General features: G+C 43.2%; 1 pseudogene; it reads right to left on the bottom strand.

Moving 5' to 3' along the window:
• Nucleotides 1–263: 263 nt before the first annotated feature.
• LOC128070972 (zinc finger protein 280B-like) lies at nucleotides 264–23977 on the bottom strand (annotated as a pseudogene).
• Between the last annotated feature and the right edge of the window lie 73 nt (nucleotides 23978–24050).

The raw sequence follows: 24050 nt of genomic DNA, 5'->3' as shown, positions 1-24050 counted from the left end.
GATTGGAGCTTTAACTAAGTTAAATATACTTCAACATAAAACTAATAATAAGAGGTAATCCTTTAAGATTGTGATGTTGGATTCATCCTTAACCAAGAGATGAATCACTCTTGTACTTCCTAAGTGTACATGCTCACACATGTATGCACAGACACACACATGCTGACATTGAGACTGCCACAGTTGACACAGGGCAGCCAAGAGACTGCACACTTTGCTGGCCTGCTCATCTCTGTCTGTCAACAAGGCTTGACACCCAGGTCTTACCTTTTCACCTTCAGCTTCAGGGTCTTATGCAACCCCTTCACCAGGCAGATGGCCTCCTGTCTAAACCTGGACAGACCAATGTCGTTGATGCCCACAGTCTCATGTCCAGCCAGCAGTTTGTCCATGGCTGCAGCTTTGCTCCTTTCTTTGACCTGCAACTCAGAAAGAGGGTCCAGGAACCTTCCCCCACACCAAAAGAGCAAACCAGTCCCCAGAACACAGACAGGAGGATGTGTCGGTGACAGCTCTGTGCCACCTACCAGTTGTCAGACTGGCTTCAGGATAACCCAGAAGTGAAGATATCCAACTTGGGCCAGGATTCCCTGTGGGAGACAAGGGATGCACCCTTTTCCTGGTCTGTACCCATCATCTGGTTTGTATCTGCAAGGCCTACCTCTTATGGAAGGGACCCCAAAATACACCAACACTCAAAAATACACCAGAAACGGGGGATCCAGGGAGATCCCTTCGCTTTCCAGATCTCCTCCCCGCCCCCACCAAAAAAAAAGAAAAAAATACGGGTGTTATAAAATTATTGACTAGTTATTTCTCACTCATCAATCCTGCACCTAGAGCTTTCCTGGGGATCCCATAGTTAAAACTCTGCCTGCCAGCACATCAGACATGGGTGATATCCTTGCTCAGGGAAGAGTCCACATGCCACAGTGCAAGTAAGCCGGTGCACGACAACCACTGAGCCTGGGCTCCAGAGTCCAGGTGCTGCAACTACTGAGCCAACGTGCTGCAACTACTGAAGGTGGTGTGCCCTAGAGCCCATGCTCCACAACGAGAGAAGCCATCACAATGAGAAGGTCACATGCTGCAAGTGGACAGGGGCCCTTGTTTGCCACACTTGGAGAAAGCCCACATGCACCAACAAAGTCCCACCAGAGCCAAATAAATAAATGAATGAATAAACAAATATTTTAGAAAGGTCCTGCACCTAGGACTTTTCCTGTAACAGCTTTCTTTTAATATTTTATTTTTTTTATTTATGTAACAGCTTTACTTAGCTATAACTCAAGTAAACACCAATCCCCTATGTACATATGAATGAACTGTACTCCGAGTGGTCGAACTTTCAACACCCACCCAGTTGAGAACAGGCTTCCTAAGCCCAGAAGAAACCTCATGGCTGTCAGCAGTCACTCCCCAGCCCTCCTGGGCCCTGGAAACCATGTGTGGGTCTTGGATATACCTCCTATGGACACTTGATATACACAGAGTCATACAACAGGTGGCCTTTCGTGTCTGGTTTCTTTCACTCATGATGTGTTTTCCAGGTGCATCCCTGTTGACCTCTGTGTGGGAACTCCATTCCTTCTTATGGTTGAGTGATATTCCATTATACCAATTGACCACATTTGATTTATCTGTTTATCAGGGATGGATATATTTACATTGTTTCTACTGTTTGGCTATTGAGCCAGTTCAGTTCAGTTGCTCAGTCATCTCTGACTCTTTGTAACCCCACAGACTGCAGCATGCCAGCGTCCTTGTCCATCATCAATGCCCAGAACTTACTCAAACTCATGTCCATTGAGTCAGTGATGCCATCCAATCATCTCATCCTCTGGCATCCCCTTCTCCTCCCACCTTCATTCTTTCTCAGTATCAGGGTCTTTTCCAGTGAGTCAGTTCTTTGCATCAGGTGGTCAAAGTATTGGAGTTTCAGCTTCAACATCAGTCTTTCCAATGAATATTCAGGACTGAGTTTCTTTAGGATGGGCTTGTTGGATCTTGCAGTCCGAGGGACTCTTAAGAGCCTTGTCCAACACCTTCTCCAGCACAAAATATTTGCAGGTCAAAAGCATCAATTCTTTCGTGCTCAGCTTTCTTTAGAGTCCAACTCTCATATTCATACATTTGGCTATCAGCACACATGAACACTTGTATACACATGTTTGTGTGTGAATATGCGTCCTTATTCCCCTTGTGTGTAAAACTAGGAGTAGAATGGCGGGGTCATGTGGCAACTAGATTAAACATTTCCATGAACTGCTAGACTGATTTTCTGTCATGGCATAGAGTCTTAGGTCTGGAATGTGGGAACTAGTTCCCTGACCAAGGCATTGAACCCATGTATGTAAAACATTTCCTACTCAGAGTTATACACAGTATGTATACAAGTATATTGGCTGACTCCTTAAAAGGATTTTATGATTTTATGCTGAGAATTTTCAATCTGTAAGTCCTTAACTCAGCTTTTATTATATAGTAATAACCTAACTAAGCATTTAGTAAGCCATCAATTAACCAACCTACTTTCAGTACCAGTGCCCTGGAAACTGAATGCTGTGCTTAGTCTCTCAGTCATCTCTGACACTTTGTGATCCCATGGACTGCAGTATGCCAGGCTCCTCTGTCATGGAGGTCTCCACACAAAAATACTGGAGTGGGTAACTGTTTTCTCCCTCCAGGGGAATCTTCCAAACCCAAGGATTGAACCCAGGGTCCCTGAATTGCAGGCAGTTTCTTTACACCCTGAGGCACCAGGGAACTCCAAAAATACTGGAGTAGGTAGGCGAACCCTTCTCCACTAGATCTCCCCAACCCAGGAATCGAACCTGGGTCTCCTGTACTGCAGGTGGATTCCTTAATAGCTAAACTCTCAGAGAAGCCCTATGGCCCAGGAATCAAATCCAGCCAGCTAGGACTTCCTGGTGGTCCAGTGACCCATGGTGGATTCATGTGGATGTATGGCAAAACCAATACAATATTGTAAAGTAATTAGCTTCCAGTTAAATATATATATATATATATATATATATATATGTAATGAAGATAATGGAGTTCAAAACAAACAAACAAACAAAAAAGACTCCATGCTCCCAATGTAGGGAGCCTGGGTCCCATCCCTGTCCAGGAAAACCCAACATGCTAGATGGTGTATCCTATCCTCCCCCTGCAAAATATCTACACACCTGTCTTTTTTATTGGGGGGGGGTGGGGTAAATAAAATTTTACTGCAATACAACTACACCTATTTGATTATTCACTGCTACTGGAGAGAATGGAATAATCTGGGGCCCATAAAGCCAAAAATAATTACTACTTGGTTTGTTACTGAAAAAAAAAAATGCCAACCTCTGTTCTACACCAAAAAGCCATTCTTTTTACAAACTGCTAGGAAAAGTAGCAAAAAAGATGAATGTTTATGTACAGTTTTGAAAGTTTGCTGTGCTCCTACTATATAACAGGGTTGACCTGAAAGTCAATTCCAAACCTTACCAGGCACTAAAGCAAGGAAACATTCCTCCTCTGGGAGTCACAGAGCTGGAAATGCAGCCACTGACAGGCTCATGTATGAAACCACATGGTACTTGGACTTGTTTCTCCGCCTGGACCTGAGAACAACACATTAGGATAACAGAGCCAATTATTTATTGTAAGCTGACACGACAAACAAAATGACTACCCCTAACAGAACCACGAGCAATTCATTTGGCGAACAACTGGTTTTAAATTCTAGACAATTTTCATCCCAACATAATGACAGATCCCAACATTAATAAGCTGCCACCTGGCCAAGATTACATACTCACCCAGAACCAGCCAAGGTTATGGACACGTTGTGGAGAGCTTGTATTTTGACATGCCCCAGCTGGGAGGCCCAGGGGCTGTTTCCAGTCGGAGGGTTGGTGGGCAGTTATCTGGGGGGGTGGGGGGGTGGGAGGTGGAAGTCCCAGAGAAAAAAAATGGAGTGAACAACAGGGGAAGGAACTTAAAGACTGGAAAGGCAGTGATGGAGGCTGCCCACACAGAAAACAGACCCACGAACAGCAAAGGACAGAACCCTTGGGCTTCCTGGAAAAAGAGGGTGAAGGAGCAGGTTCAGTTCAGTCACTAAGTTGTGTCTGACTCTCTGCGACCCCGTGAACGGCAGCACGCCATGCCTTCCTGTCCATCACCAACTCCCGGAGTCCACCCAAACCCATGTCCATTGTGTCGGTGATGCCATTCAACCATCTCATCCTCTGTCGTCCCCTTCTATTCCTGCCCTCAATCTTTCCCAGCATCAAGGTCTTTTCAAATGAGTCAGCTCTCCATGTCAGGTGGCGAAAGTATTAGAGTTTCAGCTTCAACATCATGGAGGAGAAAGAAGGGGCATGTGTCCCAAAAGAGACAACAACCAGACTCGCACAGAGCTGTTGAATTTGAGCATCACAAGAAAGCCTTTAGGTGAAACCATGATGATGGAGGAACATGCAGGATTTTAGGACAGGTTCTTAAAGTAGCACTCCCTACAGCAACCCATCATCTATAATGACTCAGCCATGACCTGGTGGGCTTTTCTTTCTCATCCCCACAAATCCTTGCACACAAGACTCTCTCAAAGTGCTGTCATTAGCGTTTGGCTAAGGGACTCGCCTGGTGGTCCAGTGGCTAAGACTCCGCGCTCCCTAATGCAGGGTGAGGGGTTCAATCCCTGGTCAGAGAACTAGATCCCACATGCCACAGCTAAAGATTATTTTCTTTAACACAAATTTATTTTAATTGGAGAGTGATTACTTTACAATATTGTATTGGTTTTGCCATACATCAACATGAATGTGTATACGTGTTCTCCATCCTGAACCCTGCCCCCCTTCCACCTCCCTCTTCGTACCATCCTTCTGAGTCATCCCAGTGACCAACCCCAAGCATCCTGTATCCTGCATTGAACCTGGACTGGCAATCCATTTCATATATGATATACATAATTCAATGCCATTCTCCCAAATCATCCCATCCTCACCCTCTCCCACAGAGTCCAAAAGACTGTTCTATACATCTGTGTCTCTTTTGCTCTCTCGCATACAGGGTTATCATTTCCATGTTTCTAAATTCCATATATATGTGTTGGTATACTGTATTGGTGTTTTTCTTTCTGGCTTATTTCACTCTGTATAATAGGCTCCAGTTTCATCTACCTCATTAGAACTGTTCAAATATACACAATGGAGTATTACTCAGTTAAAGATTCTAAATGCTACAGTGAAGACAGAAGAGCTTCGAGGAAGATCTTACTTGGCCAAAAATATGCATATATATGTTTTTGAACGAACATCTGGCTTCACCCTGAAGCCCAGAGCATATTGTGTCGCTTCCCTTCGTCTGCAAAGACTGCCCAGCTCCTCCTCCAGCCACAAAGACTGCATTCCAAGGCAGCCCATCTGCCTCTCCCAAACCATACTCCACCTACACTCCCAGCAAAAATGGCTCCAGGTTTGAGAGACAGAGTAGCTGGGGATCCCTGCCCTCCTTGGCTTCCTCACCAAAACAAAGCATTTATTCAACATTTTTCTCACTCATGGTGAAGAGTGGCAAATAAGGCAGCTTTGAAGACCTCTAGTCTGAAATCTTGACACCATCAAACTTCTCCCATGAGGGAAACGTCGTTAGGCTTGAACCTGGTGAAGCACAGACCTGAAGCTGGACCTAGGGACCCAGGAATATGGCTTTGCCTGCCAGCTCTGTATAGTGTATCATATCTTACATGTGATAAGTCGTGCCTTAAGTGCATCATTCATTCCAGACATGTACATTCCTTTTATCGCCAGTCAAGAGAGTGCTGGGCACTGCCAGTTGCAGAGGGTACTGTCTGCAGGAGCCAACAATGGAGCAATCCTGTCCTACAACCCCCAGGCAAAGTTCTCAGCATCGCTTACTGTAGATCAGAAACAACAACAAACCACCCTGTACAAAAAGGCAAGCAGACAAGGATAAAGGAATCCACACCCCACCCACAATGCCTGTAATATGCACCAGTCAGAAGGAAAGCCCCAAGCTCTCTCACCAGGTTGAATACTCTGACTTAAGATTATTCACTGGAATTTGGCTTGTAAAACTCCTCTTGAGGTCCCCAGTTCAGTCAGTACATTTCAATCTGTCAGTCGTGTCCAACTCTTCTCGACCGCATGAATCACAGCACGCCAGGCCTCCCTGTCCATCACCAACTCCTGGAGTTCACTCAAACTCACGTCCATCGAGTTGGTGATGCCATCCAGCCATCACATCCTCTGCTGTCCCCTTTTACTCCTGCCCCCAATCCCTCCCAGCATCCCTCCCAAAAATGAGCATACTGCTTTGCTGTCCTTATGCAAAGATTTATCCTGAAAACAGCAAGAGGGAAGAGGGGAAAAAAAAAAAAAGAAAGAAAGAAAACCACTCATTGGAAGTCTTTTTGGAAGCAAGCTTTCATATTTCATTCAATAGACTTTACAGATGATGAAAGATGTTTACCCACGAAGGCCACGGGACCCCCAATTCTCATGAGAGTCAGGACCTACTTAGGAAGCGACTGGGTCATGGCAGTGGGGGTAAGAGGGGCAAAGCTTGTGGATGGCGATGAAAGACCTTCCCTGGACAGCAACTTGAAAGGCCCGGCACATATAGGGGTGTATAGTCCATGAGAAGGGGTCCGAACCCAGGCCCCCGAATGAAGAATTTCAGCCTGAGGAGTGCAGTGCCCTGGCAGAGGAGCTGTTAAAGATAAGTACAGGAAGAGGAAGATGAGGAATTTGACCTTGAGTTTCAGAAACCTGAAGGATACCCTGGAGGCAGTGGTGGGTGGAGTGTGGGGGGCTCCCAGAAGGACAGACATGGAAGCAGGGGAATGATCCTGTATCATGTGAGCAAATGCAGCTTATCCTTTAGGTAGACAGGTAAAAGCATCTCCCCCACCCAGAACAGATCACAGATCGGCAGTGGTTCAAAGCAACACAGGGCAGGGAATACGAATGTAAACAAGGACTAAGTGAGCTGGGAAGGCAGGTCAAGGGACATACTCGATGGACATTAAGGAGTCAACACAGGAAAGGGGTGTTCAGTAGAGCTCAGATGTGGAAAATCACAACCACCAGAGATCAGAACAAAAGGAGGCGGAACTTCTGTGCAGAATCAGATTTCAAAGGCCATGAATCACACTCATGACTTATCAGCTATGACTAGGAAGCCATCCAGAGGAGAGCATAAGATAGCACAGGCTTCTACAAAGCCAGGATATTCTTGATATCACCTCCCTGGTGGTCACTCTTCTGAGTTCCCTTGTCTCCAGAGAGCTGAGTCATGCAAAGAGGATGCAATTGCAAAGCAATTGGAGAGTACATCTCTGATAACAGAGAAGCCTGTCAAAGAAATAAAAATTAAAAATAAAAATAAAAAACCTCCACCCCAAGGCGTACAGTGATGTACTCTCATCATTAGTTTCTGTCTCTGTACAATCCCAGGGAGTATTTTACCACTGATCTGTGTAATTCAAGCTTTGCAGGAGCTCTCAGTTCAGTTCACAGAGTCAGTTGTGTCCAACTCTTTGCCACCCCATGGACTTCAGCATGCCAGGCCTCCCTGTCCATCACCAATTCCCAAAGATTGGTCAAACTCATGTCCATTCAGTCAGTGATGCCATGCAACCATCTCATCCTCTGTCACCCCCTTCTCCTCATGGCTTCAATCTTTCCCAACATCCAGGTCTTCTCCAATGAGTCAGCTGTTCGCATCATGTGGCCCAAGTATTTGAGTTTCTGCTTCAGCATTGGTCCTTCCAACGATATTCAGGACTGACCCCTTGTAGGATGTCCTGGTTGGATCTCCTTGCAGTCCAACGGATGCTCTCAAGAGTCTTCTCCAACACCACAGTTCAAATACATCCATTCTTGAGGGTTCAACATTCTTCATGGTCCAACTCTTACATCCACACATGACTACAGGAAAAACCATAGCTTTTACTAGATGAACCTTTGTGTGTCAGGTAACATCTCTATTTTTAGTACACTGTCTAGGTTTGTCATAGCTTTTCTTCCAAGGACTCGCAGCTCTAGAAACATCTTTTAAGAAGGACGGCTCATGTTATTACAATTTTGAAGTGTACTCTTTTTAAATTTTTTTTTTTTAAAGAGGTGGAACTGTTCACAGATTATTTTTTCAGTGCAATCAGGAAAGAAGAGGGTAATGAATTTGCTATGGCTGACCTGGGCTTCCTAGGTTGGCACTAGTTGAAAGGAACGTGCCTGCCAATGCAGGAGATATAGGAGACATGAGAGACATAAGAGTCATGGGTTTGATCCCTGAGTTGGGAAGACGCCCTAGAGGACGGCACAGCAACTCATTCCAGGATTCTTGACTGGAGAATCCCATGGACAGAAGAGCCTAGTGGGCTATGGTCCACAGGGTCACACAGAGTCATACACAACTGAAGCAACTCAGCACAGCACACATCTTGAGTGTCAGCTGACTGTTTCATGGGGGATGGTGTCATTTTTAACCAAACAACCCAAAACATACTCAATGGCAATTTGAGTCACAACTGTGCATGAAATATGTCTTGAACATCTAAGATCACCTCGACTCCCAGGTGTTTTAGTTGAATCATTTTCCAAGAAAAGCACTCTTTGCTCTTGGTTCTTTCTTGTTCCTCATCATGACATTCGTTTCTCATAATGTGCCTTGAACATGCCATGAAAAAATGAAAATCAAGCATACAGTTCTTATGATATCAAACAATGAGTTAATGGGGCCTATGATGGCACAGCCTATCAATGTTTGGTATCCCCTTAAGGTCAGGAAGCAACAGTTAGAACTGGACATGGAACAACAGACTGGTTCCAAATAGGAAAACCAGTACATCAAGGCTGCTTATTTTCACCCTGCTTATTTAACTTATATGCAGAGTACATCACGAGAAACACTGGACTGGAAGAAACACAAGCTGAAATCAAGATTGCTGGGAGAAATATCAATAACCTCAGATATGCAGATGACACCACCCTTATGGCAGAAAGTGAAGAGGATCTAAAAAGCCTCTTGATGAGAGTGAAAGAGGAGAGTGAAAAAGTTGGCTTAAAGTTCACTATTCAGAAAACGAAGATCATGGCATCTGGTCCCATCACTTCATGGGAAATAGATGGGGAACACAGTGGAAACAGTGTCAGACTTTATTTTTGGGGGCTCCAAAATCACTGCAGATGGTGAACATCAGAAAGTTCACGGTTTAAGTATTAGTGACACCTGGCTGGGAGAATTTTGAGCACTACCTTTCTAGTGTGTGAGATGAGAGCCATTGTATAGTAGTTTGAGCATTCTTTGACATTGCCTTTCTTTGGGATTGGAATGAATACTGATATTTTCCAGTCCCCTGGCCGCTGCTGAGGTTTCCAAATTTGCCGGCATAGAATGCAGCACTTTCATAGCATCATCTTTTAGGTTTTGAAATAGCTTAACAGGAATTCCATCACCTCCACTACCTTTGTTCATAGTGATGCTTCCTAAGACCCACTTGACTTCCCATTCCAGATGTCTGGGTCTAGGTGAGTGAACTTTCTATCGTGATTATCTGGGTCATGAAGATAGTTTTTGTACAATTCTTCTATGTATTGCCACCTCTTCTTAATATCTGCTTCTTAGGTCCATATAATTTCTATCCTTTACTGTGCACATCATTGCATGAAATGTTCCCTTAGTATTTCTAATTTTCTTGACGAGATCTCTAGTCTTTTCCATTCTATTGTTTGCCTCTAATTCTTTGCAGTGATCCCTGAAGATGGCTTTCTTTTCTCTCCTCGCTGTTCTTTGGAACTCTGCGTTCAAACGGGTCTATCTTTCCTTTTCTCCTTTGCCTTTTGATTCCCTTATTTTCACAGTTTTGTAAGGCCTCCTCAGAGAGCCATTTTGCTATTTTGCCATTTTATTTTCCCTTGGGTATGGTCTTGATTCCTGTCTCCTGTACAATGTCACAAACCTCTGTCCATAGTTCATCAGGTACTCTATCAGATCTAGTCCCTTAAATCTGTTTCTCACTTCCACTGTATTATCATCAGGGATTTGATTTAGGTCACACCTTAATGGTCAAGGAGCAGGAACTTTTTAATCATGGCTGCAGTGGCTATCACTTTGATGTTAGGCCTTAATACAAAATTTAGTAATGTACCAGTTTTATATTAATTATCTGTTTCTCTTTATTCTGATGCCCGCTTTTGTCATTTAAGTCAAGAAGACATTGTCCCATACTGGCTAATGCTTATGTCAGTGTTTTCAAGTGACAGAAGAATTAGGTGGTCTCTTGACTATTCTTCGACATAATTGTTTTTAAACATTTCATGCCTTATCTTGAAATACAATTTTAAGCACTTTAGAACAAGCATCAATGTGATCTCAAGCAAAATATTGTTAATGATCAACCTAATTTTAAAATCAGTAGAGTTCATGAGGGAAAGGAAAGCCAAGATTTGATGAATACTGTAAGAAACGCTGTGGGAAGAAACAGCCACCTCTATGGACTGTTGATCAGGGCCTTTATTGGGCGGTCACTCTCAGGCAGCACTCCCGGGGGCGGGTGAGCAAGGAAGCAAAGGGAGTCTGCAAGGTATGAGGGGTGGGGAAAGGTTTTATAGCCAGGGCCGGGCTCCCATATAAGGTAGAAAGCACGGGCTCAGCGGTGATTGGTGTCCAAGGGCTCCGTGTCGGCACCTGATTGGACGGCTTGGTTGTCGGCCCGCCTCCGGGACTTGTGTGCGGCACTTTTCCAGGGCATGCCTCAACACGCCCGGGCAAGCCTCAACATGCCCGGCATTGCCCGACCTTTCAAATACGCAGTGTGAGATGTTGCTAAATCAGCATTTAGCGTGCCATTTGAAATGAGCCGCTTTGATGTCCAAAGGTAGAGCGTGTAGTCATGAAGACCAAGACTGAATTGTTTTTCTCATATTAACGGATAACTTAAATATTTCTAGTAGCAGATAGCTTTCTTGGAAATAGCATTTGTGATTTTGGATTAATAGTTGCACTTTTGTTGATTTTTACTTGCTCTAAAAATAAGGGGGTAAATACATACGTGTAGCTGAAGAGACTATAGACATTGTTTGAGAGAATAAAAGCTTTCTCATTTTCATGGAGAAAATTAATATATGTCACCTTGAGACAGCTCTCATTTGTTATAATCAGTTCAGTTCAGTCGCTCAGTTGTGTCTGACTCTGCGACCCCATGAATCGCAGCACACCAGGCCTCCCTGTCCATCGACAACTCCCCGAGTTCACCCAAACCCATGTCCATCGAGTCGTGATGCCATCCAACCATCTCATCCTCTGTAGTCCCCTTCTCTTTTATTAATAAAATAATTTTACCTGAAAGAACAAGCAAACCAGACAAGGAAATTCACAGAGGGCAATAACAAAATATCTTGATAGATATTCAACATATTTCTAAACAAACCAAAGTGTCATTGTGTGAAAAAAAATATAGAGATATCAATAGAAAAACAGAAGTAGCTTCTGAAAGAACTCAACTCACTATTAACTATTTTTTATTTGAAGGCAAAGAAACTGACTCAAGTTAATTCTAAGAAGCAAAGCCCTGATGTTATTATCTCTTTTTTTTTTTTTAATGAAAATCTAGGAAATTTAGGCTGGAGAGGGAAGAAGAGGATAGAGACTTCAAGTGCCTTGAAGGAGGAGGAGGAAAGAGAGGGGGTTGGAGATTTGATTGTGTTATTTGAACAGCATTGGTGGAGCTCAAACAAGGGAGGTAGCAAGGCATGCAGGCCTACGGGAAGAGCATTTCCAGAAGAACAGCACTTGCAGTCTTTGGATTGGAAAGACATGGAATTTGATGGAGGAAAACCAAGGCCAGTGATGTCAAAAAGAGTACATTACTGGGGAAAATAGCAGAGTAGAAGGACAGAGAATGGAAGAGAGGAAGCAGTCAAGGACCATATCGCTGGAAACTTTTAATTTGGCAATAAATACAACTTGTACTCCTCAGGAGCATACTTCAAAGCAACTAACAATAACAGTGTTGATAATGCTAAGTAACAAAAAAACACATAACTAAAAGATTTCGTATTTTTACTATAGAAATTGAAGAAAGGAGATAAGAATGCAATAGTCTGCACATTTATTTATACATAGAGTTTTCACCTGAGACCAGAACACACACACACTTCTTTATACACCTAAAAGTGGTTTAAGCTGACACTTAGCAAAGTGCTTTGGCCCAAGTAAACTAACTGGAAAGGCCTAGTAAAATATTCAAAGGGCAAATAAACCAAGCAAGCTTTGAGTACATAAATACAATGTATTTGCATTTGAATTTACACTCAGGAAATTACCTAAAATGGAGACTGAAAGGTCGGGCATGTTGAGGCATGCCCCAGAAAAGTGCCGCACACAAGTCCCGGAGGCGGGCCGGCAACCAAGCAGTCCAATCAGGTGCCGACGTGGAGCCCTTGGACACCAACCACCGCTGTAGCCCGTGATTTCTACCTTATATGGGAGCCCGGCCCTGGCTATAAAACCTTTCCCCACCCCTCATACCTCGCAGACTCCCTTTGCTTCCTTGCTCACCCACCCCCGGGAGTTCTGCCCAAGAGCGACCGCCCAATAAAGGCTCTGATCAGCGGTCCATAGAGGTGGCTCTTTCTTCCCGCGGCGTTTCTTACAGACACAATAGACTCACTACAGCTTACTCATCTGTAGTCCTTCCTCTTCAGTTCTGAGAGGGATGATAACCCCTTGGTGATTATCACTTTCCAGCATTTTGTGAAAGCTTAGAGGATTTAAATAAATTGAGGAGTGGGGAGAGTGGGGAGAGACAAAGAGGAGGAGAAAGGAAGAGGAAACGGAGAGATTGCTCCTGGCACAGGTCTACAGACAGGATCCCAGCTTCCTTGAATGGTGCACAGAGATTGCTAGCTATCTGTGCCAGAAGTGGAGAAGGGGTGACATTCAACTCCAGGAGGAGACTCAACTCCAAGAACCTATGGAGGCAGCCAAGTGTGCTGATGTTCAGGAACCAATACTTAGAGGGTACCCCACAGGTCTGTGAAAGAGCCCTTGGAGACAGCAAGAAAAAAGATTTTCACACGTATAATCACAGATTAGATAGTTGGATAGATTAGAGGAAGGATAACTCTATGACCTGATAATTACTGAAATAAACGAGATAATTCTTGCACATCGGACTGTGTCAAGTAAGACTGAAACTCAGTTAGTTTGATACAATGCGAAATTACACACGCCAAGAATTAGCTGTTAACGCTACTACATTTGTGTCCAAGGCAAGATAAGATACAAAACTGAAATCTTCACATGCTCAACTAGGGTAAGACACATGTAACTGGAAAAGGTAAGGAAAAGTGCTAAAAAGGGTTTAATCATCCTGGACTATTTTTACCCACTATATTCACTATTCTTGGACAACTCCATTGTAGCTTAAGGGTAAGAGAACTTAATGTAGCCCAGTTCGAAAACTGAACAGATTCCCTGTGTTTGATCCTTTGCAGTTAAAACTATGGGTCCGGCACAAATCAAAGTGGACGTCAAGGCTCTTTTTCCTTTGGGAATTTTAACTTGCTTTACGACCGTGTCTGACACAGATATGCCTACCTCATTGGGACTACAGGCCAGCCAACTGGCAAAGGGGACGCAATGAATCAAATTCCCCTTTTGATCACTCAACAGGAGGTCCACAGGCACCAGGTCTCATTCTATTAACTATCTCTGCTTCTCCAACTGCAGTCAGTGATACACAGGGCCTGCTTGATGCTTGCAAGGGTCTCTCACCAAACACAGGCATTTTAACCGTTGGCTTCCTTGAGATGTCCCTGGGCTAGGTAAACGCACTCTGAGACAGTGTTCGTTCTACCTTGGCTCTATGCCTGGAGTGAATGTATGCCTCTTCCTCAGCTGGGACAAGAAGCCACAGCCCTTCACTGATTAAATCCCGTGTCTGGTCCAAACTCACAACATAGCTTCTCCATCAACTTCTCCACTGCACGCTTTCAGGGCCAGGTTATCTTCGATCAGCCCAAGAGGCACTTCAGAGAGTGACATTCAAATCTGGCTATATAGCTGATACTGAGAACTTCAAGGCATGAAAACAGTTGAAAATTACGTTGCTAAAACACTCTACAGATTATGTGTATAGTAGAGCCTTCGAACTTACAAGTAACATGAAATACCAGAGTAAGTTGTTACTTCTCCTTTCTCCACTTCTCATTCTCTCTCTCACACACGCACACATTCTTTTAACATGTTGACAATTCTATGAAAAACAGATAATAGATTTTTAAATAACGTCTCAATATGCAGATCAAACAAAACTGTACTTCCTGTATTTAAAACAAAAACACATAAATTACCCATCAGTTTCCCTATATTTGATATTACTGAATAACCCTATAATTTTTTTTGTTTTTAATGGGGTATTCAACTTTGACTGAAATACTTGCTTCAGACTTACTGAAAGTAGAATTAAGTTTTTTTTTTCTTTTTTTGACCTCCTACTTTTAGATTTGGGGGGTGATGATTCAAAATCAGATGTGTTCACAGTAATGGATGCTACTCCCACCAATCCTGGTTGAAGGGCTTCCAGTGATACCTGAATAACAATTTTTGTTTCAGGAGATAATCCTTCTAGCTGCTTAGGCTTAAACATTTGATGACACTGGGTCTTGTGCTCCCTTTCCTCTTTGGAAGTTAAAAACTGCAGCCGACATTTGGAACACTGGTGAAAACTCTTTTCCCAGTGCCTTCTATGATGACGTCCGTAGGCTGTTGCAGTTTTAAAATTTTTGAGACAAAATGGGCAAAGCAAATTCTTAGTGTTACCATGGTATGCTCTGAAATGTGCATCCACATCTGCAAAAAATGATGATCTGTAACTGCAAACCTGGCATACATAGGGCATTTCACCAGGCTTATGATTGTCTTTCATGTGCTCTAAGGGAACCTGATCTGTCTCAAAGGACAACTCACAGATGCGACAGACTGCGGAGGGCCCCTGGGGAGTGTGGACACTTTCAATGTGACACTGCATCTGGAAGGGAGTAGGAAACTGGCGGAGGCAGTGCCGGCAGATGGTGTGGGTTTTCCAGCTGTCACCTCTCTGCCTCTCAAGTTCCAAATGGTGCTTCATGTGATTCATAAACTTGACATTTTTTAGAACTTTCAAGCAGCTGAGGCATTTAAACGCTGTGTGGGTCTTCAGTTCTGGCTACTCAACTCCTATATGCTCTCCATAGTAGAAGTCACGAAGAAACACAATCAGATTTCCTTCTGTGGGGTCAATAATCTTGTTTGGACTTGCTAAACTTGGAAAATCAGTTTTTGTCAGTCCATTTTCCCCTAAAGGTCTTACAGGCTTGCAATGAACACTGTCCTCTGGAAAAGGTGTTGGACAAGGTTCTCCATTCTGAACATGGCTTAGTGAGGTATGGACACTGTCTGGTGTGCTCTGCTGAGTAGTCACTGTATGAAAAATACCTGAAGGGGACAAAGCTAAAGAATGTTCCCCATCACTGAGCTTAGGCCTTCTGGGATTTCTGCTATTTGTTTCACAAGTGGAAAGTCGCTTTGAGACATGAGGACTTTTATTCATATCTCCTGCAGAAACCGCTCTTTCTACTGGATGCTGCAATGAACTTGTGAAGGTAATCAAAGAAGAACATGACTCCTTTGAAAAGCAATTTGGCACTCTTTGTGGTGAAATACTTTTATAATCAGCTTGAGACGGAGGTTCAATAATAATAGGACTATCTGTTGATCTTGATTCAGAGTCAGAAACTGGCAAGACAGTCTTTGCTTCTGATGTAGGAGTCACATGACTAACAGGCTGTAATCTGTGAGTGTTACCTTTCCTGAAGAGACCATACCTTTTTCTCCTTGAACAAGAACCTGGGTTAACTCTGTTCAGTATGTTTGAAACGACTGGTTTCGAAGCTGAGCTCATCCCAACAAAGATCACGTCAGCATCTTCATTTACAAGTTCCACTCCGACCAATATCACTTCATCATCATCATCATCTACTTGTTTGGTTTCTCCCTCCCTTTCCGTACTTCTGGCTCTTGTTCTTCTTCACGTAACATACATGGTAGTTCCATATTTTGAATCCTTTTTTATTCTTAGAGGGTGCGGCCACAAGTCCCAGTGCTTCCTTTATACAAACTGCCACCTAAGTATAAACATATACATATTAGTTAAGCACAGAAAAATGAGCTATTTGATTATCTCCAAAACTCTAGGGTAATTATAAACACCTTTATCTTACAGACAAAGGCACCGAGTGTCAACGAGACTCAATGACAGCTGAAAAACCTATGACTACAAGTCTACATGGCTCTAGAATCATAGCTTTGTCCCATGTTCACTTTAATCTCTTCTAGTTAAAAAAATAAAGAAAAAAAACCCCAACACTACTGATCACTAGGTAAAATCACATGTAAAGGACGAGTGTTTTTGCAAAAGCATTATTGTACAGTGTTGAGAAACATGGACTTTGGAGGCAAAGAAGATTAAGTTGGAATTCTAAGTTAACTGCACACCAGCTGCATCTTCTTGGGCAAATTTATAACTTTTAAAGGTGTTTCTGTCTCTTAAAGACAAACATGCTTATTTCTTAGACTTAAGGTTAACAGCTCTTTTTAAAAGGCATCAGCTAGTCAATGGCATCTTGTTTTGTAGTAAAATTCGAAGAAAATGTATCTTAAATGCACATTACACCTGATTCACAAATTCTAATTTCATAAATGTTAACAAAGAAAATAGGTAGCAAATTCAAAGTATAATCTATCTATACCTAGTTAACAAACAGCATAATTCAATGTCAAGCACTTAACACAGGCCTAGGAAATTGACAATGAACTCTCTTGATAATCTCACCCCAATTCCACACTGATATATCCTAAATTTCTCCCTCTAAATCCAACAATGCTTCATCCTTCACGCCACAGGTCTCTTCCCCACATAGCAGGCAAAGTGATGCCAGTATTTCTCTCATACCAATATCAGACAGAGACATCACACACACACACCCCTGATATCCCTTATGAATACAAGTGAAAGAGTCCTCAACAAAATACTGGCAAACAAAATCTAACAACATATAAAAAAGACTGTATACCATGATTACATGGGATTTATGGAGGTATGCAAAGTTGATTCATTTTATGAAAGTGAATCAACATTATGCCATTTTAAAACAATAGAACAAAAAACACATCTGCCTGCAGAAGAAGCATTTCCCTGAATCTAGCACCTTTTCATAACAGGGGTTAAAAAAAAAAACACTTAATAATTAAGAACAGAAGAGAACTTTCCCAATCAAAGGGTACCTGTAAAAGACCCACAGCTAACATCATGTTTAATAATGAAAAACTGAAAGCTTTCCCTCTAAGACTGGGAACAACACAAGGAAGTCTACGACACACTTTGGCTCAACATTATACTGGCAGTTCTATAACCAGAGCAATTATGTAAGAAAAAGGAACTGTTGCTGTTATTTAAAAAAAAAGAAGGAAAAAAAAAAAAAAACAGCCTTCAGAATGGAAAGGAAAAAGTCAAAGTATATTGGAGATAACATACCTTTTTATATAGAAAATCTTGAAGAAACCACAAGTATTAGAATTAATATAAAGCTTGCAGAATACAAGAGAAATATTTTAAAAGTCAATCACATTTCTATACAGTAGCAACAACTGTTCTGAAAATGAAGTTAAGTATATACTTGAATCTACACTAGCATTAAAAATACTACTTAGGAAGTCAGAAAGAGAAAGACAATATATTCTTTATAATGGCTGAGTAATACTCCACTGTGTATATGTACCACAGCTTTCTGATCCATTCATCTGTTGATGGACATCTAGGTTGTTTCCATGTCCTGGCTCTTACAAACAGTGCTGCGATATACATTCGGGTACATGTGTCTCTTTTAGTTCTGGTTTCCTCAGTGTGTATGCGCAGCAGCGGGATTGCTGGGTCATATGGCAGTTCTATTTGCAATTTTTTAAGGAATCTCCACACTGTTCTCCATAGTGGCTGTACTAGTTTGCATTCCCACCAACAGTGTAAGAGGGTTCCCTTTTCTCTGCACCCTCTCCAGCATTTACTGCTTGCAGACTTTATACAAATCAATTCTAATGAGATAGATGAAACTGGAGCAGATTATACAGAGTGAAGTAAGCCAGAAAGAAAAACATCAATACAGTATACTAACACATATACATGGAATTTAGAAAGATGGTAATGATAACCCTGTATGCAAGACAGCAAAAGAGACACAGATGTATAGAATGGACTTTTGGACTCTGAGGAAGAGGGAGAGGGTGGGATGATTTGGGAGAATGGCACTGAAACATGTACACTATCATGTAAGAAACGAATCGCCAGCCTATGTTCCATGCAGGATACAGGATGCTTGGGGCTGGTGCACAGGGATGATCCAGACAGATGATATGGGGTGAGAGGCGGGAGGAGGGGTCAGGATTGGGAACTGATGTACACCCGTAGCGGATTTATGTCAATGTATGGCAAAACCAATACAGTACTGTAAAGTAAAATAAAGTAAAAATAAAAATTAAAAAAAAAAAGAAAGACAAATATCATATGGTATCACTTACATGGACTCTAAAATATGACACAAATGAACTTATCTACAAAACAGAAACAGACTCACAGACATAGAGAGCCAGCTATGTGATTACCAAGTGGGGAAAAGTCAGGCAGGCATAGATTGGGAGCTGGTGACTAGCAGATGCAAACTATAATATATACAATAGACAAACAAGATCGTACTGGATAGCACAAGGAACTATATTCATAATGTGTGATAAACAATAATGGAAAAGGATATGAAAAAAATTGTGTGTGCATATGTGTGTGTGTTTACATAGGAAGGAAAGGAAAGGGAAAGGGAAGGAAAGGAAAGACAACTGTTGGCAAGCATGTACAGTAATTGGATCCTTGTGTGTTATGAATAGATTTAACAAGGTGCAACTGCTACAAAAAACAGTTTAAAGGCTCCTCCAAAAATTAAAAAATAGAACTGATGCATGATTCAGCAATTCCACTTCAGGATATAAATTCAAAAGAAGTTAACATGGGGTCTTGAGATATTTGCGCAGCCGTGCTCACGGCAGCACTAACTGCAACAACTAAGAGGTGGAAGCTTCTAAATGTCCATCAAATGTGATATATACATACAATGAAACATTATTTAGCCATATGAAGAAAATTCTCTCACATGCTACAACATGCATGATCATTGCACACATCAAGCCAAATGAAACAAGCCAGTCATACAAAAAGACAAATACTGTAAGTTTCTACTTGTATGAAATAGCTAACATAGTCAAGCAACATAAAGGAAACAAAAAAGAACGATAGAGTCCATGGTCTAGGTCAACAGTCAAGAAAAGAGGAGTTGTTGTTTAATGGGACAGGTGATGGGTATAGAGTTTCAATTTTGCAAGATGAAAAGGTGTAGAGGTCTGTTTCATAACTATGTGATAAGGAATTCCCTGGTAGTTCAGAGGTTAGGACTCCACAGTTTCCTATCAGGGGCCTGGGTATGATCCTCAACCAGGGAACTGTCATTCAAGCTGCATAGCACAGCTAAAACAATGACAACAACAACAAAACAACACTGTGACTATGTGTGTGTATATGTGTTAGTCACTCAGGTGTGCCCAACTTTGCATCCCCATGGACGAAAGCTCACCAGGTTCCCTTCTCATGGGATTCTCCAGGCAAGAATACTGGAGTGGGTTGCCATTTCTTTCTCCAAAAGGCTGATGAAAGTGTGTGAAATACTTAGCATGCAAAAATGATTAAAATGGTAAAAATTTAAGTTGGATGTTTTCTACAACAATTAAAAAAAGAAAAGCATTTAACAACCAGGAAAAGAATTTGAATAGACATTTCCGACTCTTTGCAACCCCATGGACTGTAGCCTATCAGGCTCCTCCGTTCATGGGATTTTCCAGGCAAGAGTGCTGGAGTGGATTACCATTTTCTTCTCAAGGGGATCTTCCCCACCCAGGCGTTGATCCCAGGTCTCCTACATTGCAGGCAGACACTTTCCCTTCGGAGCCACCAGGGAAGCCCCTAGCAAAATGTAAAGCAGTCTCTCTGAAATACTACTTCACACTCATACTACTTCACACCCAATCAAAATGACGAATAATAACAAGTGCTGCAGAGGATGTGGAGAAAAGGAATCTTCAGATATTGTTGAGGTAACTGCTGTAAAATGGTACAACCACTCTTGCAAAAGTGGTTTGTCAGTATCTCAAAAATTAAATATAGAGGAGCCATATGATGCAGCAATTTCATCTTTTGTATATATCCACAACAGTGAAAATGTTCAGTCCATGCAAAGTCAGTGTTCACAGCAACATTACTCACAATAGCCACAAAGAGTACACCATCCACGTATTATCCATTCATTGACGAATGGATAAGCAAACTGTGGTATATGCTCAAAATGGAATGCATGGAAGTCATTTACCATATTCATAATCCATATTCAGCCATAAAAATAAAACAAAAACATTCACTGCTATACAGCCATGAAATGGAGGAATCTTGAAAGTACACAAACGAGGGGACTTTCCTGGAGATCCAGCGTTTAAGACTCTCCACAGGTGCCATCTCTGGGCTGGGAACTAAGATCTCACATGCCACAGAGCTAAATAAATAAATATTGAAAAAGAAAATATGACATCTGAATCAAGCCAGACACAAAGGTCACACTTTGTATGTGGGAGAACTGTAGGTGGAAGAGAAACAGGAAAGAGAAGCACTCTGTAATCCAAGTGAAACATTTTTTTCAGGGACGAGGAAATGAACTACTCTGATAAACGCTGCCAATAAATTAAATAAAATAACAACTAAAAATTGACCACTGAGTTAAACATTTGAAATTCACTTGTGGCCTTGACAAGAGTGGCTTTAAAGGAAAATGAGAGAACTCGAGATAACAAAGTCTAGGAACAACTCTGCAGAAGTCTATAATAAACAAATATGAAATAAAAGCAGCAGAAGCAGAATGTGTCACCAAAAGATGGATTTTTAACGACAGGTCACATTATAGTCAGTCTGTTTGCTGATGGGAACCATCCAGAGAAACAGAAAACTTAATCTGGGACAAAGAGGAGACTTGCTAGAAGATCAAGAAATGAGTAGGTCTAGAACTGAGTACATCAAGAATTGAGTAGATCAAGCTGGAGAGCACACAAGCTGGAGAAGGCAATGGAAACCCACACCAGTACTCTTGCCTGGAAAATTCCACGGACAGAGGAGCCTGGTAGGCCGCAGTCCATGGGGTTTCGAAGGGTCGGACACGACTGAGAGACTTCAATTTCACTTTTCACTCTCATGCATTGGAGAAGGAAATGGCAACCCACTCCAGCGTTCTTGCCTGGAGAATCCCAGAAAAGGGGGAGCCTTGTGGGCTGCTGTCCATGAGACTGCGGAGTTGGACACGACTGAAGCAGCTTAGCAGCAGTAGCAGCACACAAGAAGAGTACACAAGCCAAATAATTTGCTCACATTGACAGAGCTGAGATCATATGAAAAAAAGGCTGGCATGGTGGATTAATGGGTATGGTAACCAGCCTTCAAGTGAATCGAATCTCCTGATATTCCCACCGCTGCATAGTTCTCTCTCAATCTATCACAGGGTTGACCTGTGAGACTAAGCAAATACACAAGTGAAGATGTGTAACATCTGAAAGAAGACTCTGCACTTTATCATGGGTGCAAGTGCTTTCCTGAATCACTCATTCTGAGAAAAGACAGCAGCCTCCACAAGAGAAGCCCCTTGGAGAGGCCCACAGAAGGAGGAACTGAGGCTTCATGAGTACAGACAAGTGAGAGAGCTTAGATTCAACAAACTAAGTCTTCAGAGGTTGCCAAGCCAGACAAAAGCTTGACTACCTCAGGCGAGATCCTAGGCCAAGAGAAAACAAGTGTTAAGTTCTTTCAAACTATTCAATTTGAGATCATATGTACAACACAAACATTTCAAGTTATTCATACCACTCACATCATACTTACACACAGAAGAGTTCTCCTATAAATATAGCAAAAATTTTAAACACACACACACACACACAAACAAAACAATCCAAAGCACCGAAACACAGGAGTTGCCTGGCAGTCCAGTGGTTTGGTTAGGACTCAGTCCTCTCACTGCCAGGATCCTGTGTTCGATCCCTGGTTGGGGAACGAATATCCTATGAAGCCACATGTTGTGACCAAAACAAAACATGCTGTGAAGTTCAAAGCTGTACCAGCAAGATAAGTATACAACACAGCTGTAGGCACAAGTTGCTGGGCATAGAGCTACCTATGATCTTGTTTACATGCATGAAATGAACTCATGTGGTCCCTCGCCCCCATCCAGTGGAGTTCACTAACTTAATGAAATAAAGCCCTTAAGGGTACAGAAATGAGCAAGTAATCCCACGTGAACATGTTAAACCACACACATTTTCTCTGAATGAACCACTTGATTCATTTATTCATTTCGCCATGCTGCTTGGCTTGTGGGGTCCCGGTTCCCTGACCAGAGCCTGAATCCAGACCACTGCAGTGAAAGCCCAGAATCCGAATCACCAGGCCACCAGGGAACCCCCACACCTGCATTGCTTTGCTCTGCTAGCTAAAACCTTAGGATATGTGCATTCCCCATTTTAGCCTCACCAAGTGGTAGGAGTCAGCTCTACACAGCTTAAGACCCATGGTGCTCTTACTTTTTTTCTTTCAAGAAGGCAGGAGAAAGCAAGTCACCCTGCCTGTTTTTAAGCTTGCCACTCCGAAAGCTGCAAACCTGAAACCATGATTGCCCTGAAGTCAGCACCCGCAATCAGGGACAGGTAATCCCCAATCAGGAATACTCTCTCTCAACACCAACGTGTCAGCCGACGAATGAAAGGAGAAAAACGGAAAGTAAGAAAGCCACAACTTTGTCCCTTATTGTAAAGATGTCTGTCACCTTACCTCAGGGGCCCACTGAAATCCTGAGCGCTTGAGACCTACCAGGCAGCAAACGGTCACATCCTGGGGACAAGCAGAGGAAAAGCTCAGGGTGAGTCACCTGTTCCGGGAACATTCTATTCCCCCAGGCCCTACGTGGTCCTACCCTACGGATGCTGACCAGGCGTCTCACACTCAACCAGACCGAGTGATTGAACTCCTTTGCCCTGAGCTTCTTCCTCCCACCTCCCTTCTCTCAGTAACAAACAAACAAATACCTCATCTGCCAACTTCCCGAACCAAAGGCCTGAATCTCGGGGCCCCCAGGGACGGGGCAGCCCTGGAGTTCGAGGAGACGCAGAGGAAACAGGAAAACGACCAAAGCACCAGGGCAGTGAAGAGGCCACTAGATCGATTTTTTTTTTTTTTTTTTTTTTTTGCTGCGCCCGCCTGACTGTGCCTGGGTGCAGAACCAGGTTGGGCCGTGAAGATTTGTGTGTGTGTGTGTTTAAATACATTAGGTTCCACAGGAGAGCTGGGGGTGGTGTCGGTGGCCAGGGGCCTAAGAGGCCCTTTCCGTGAGCTGGCCTGTCCCACCCCCTGGGCAGGAAAGTTGCTGGAGAGCACAGCCCGCCTAGACTAGAGAGGGGAGAGGGCGAAAGGAGCCTGAGGCCTGTGGGTCCTGCCGCACGCTCCCTCCTGAGGGCCCGCGGGCCCTCACCGGCCGCCCCGCCGAGCAAGGCCTGGTGCGAGTGGGGACCCGAGAAACCCTCCCTTTAGCCATCAGGCACCGCTTGGGCTGAACCACGCTCCAGTCCTTACCGGTCCCTGTTGGCGGAGGAGACAGAACTGCCTGTGGCTCACCTGCCCTAGGCAGTTCCCGGACCAAGGCTGAGGAGGCGAGCCTGAGGGGATGACGCTTCCTCAGGTCCGGGGCGCTGCCTCAGCTCCCCCTACAGGCGTGCGGGCGTCTCCCATGATTGGCGGCCAGGTGTCGGCGCCTGCAATCTGATTGGCCTCGAGGCCGAGTTGGGCGCATGCGCGGGCGATG

Source organism: Budorcas taxicolor, chromosome Y (assembly GCF_023091745.1).
Source record: "Budorcas taxicolor isolate Tak-1 chromosome Y, Takin1.1, whole genome shotgun sequence".
Taxonomy (NCBI): Eukaryota; Metazoa; Chordata; class Mammalia; order Artiodactyla; family Bovidae; genus Budorcas; species Budorcas taxicolor.
Note: the sequence above shows the minus strand (reverse complement) of the source record. Positions and strands in the feature narration are given on the sequence as shown.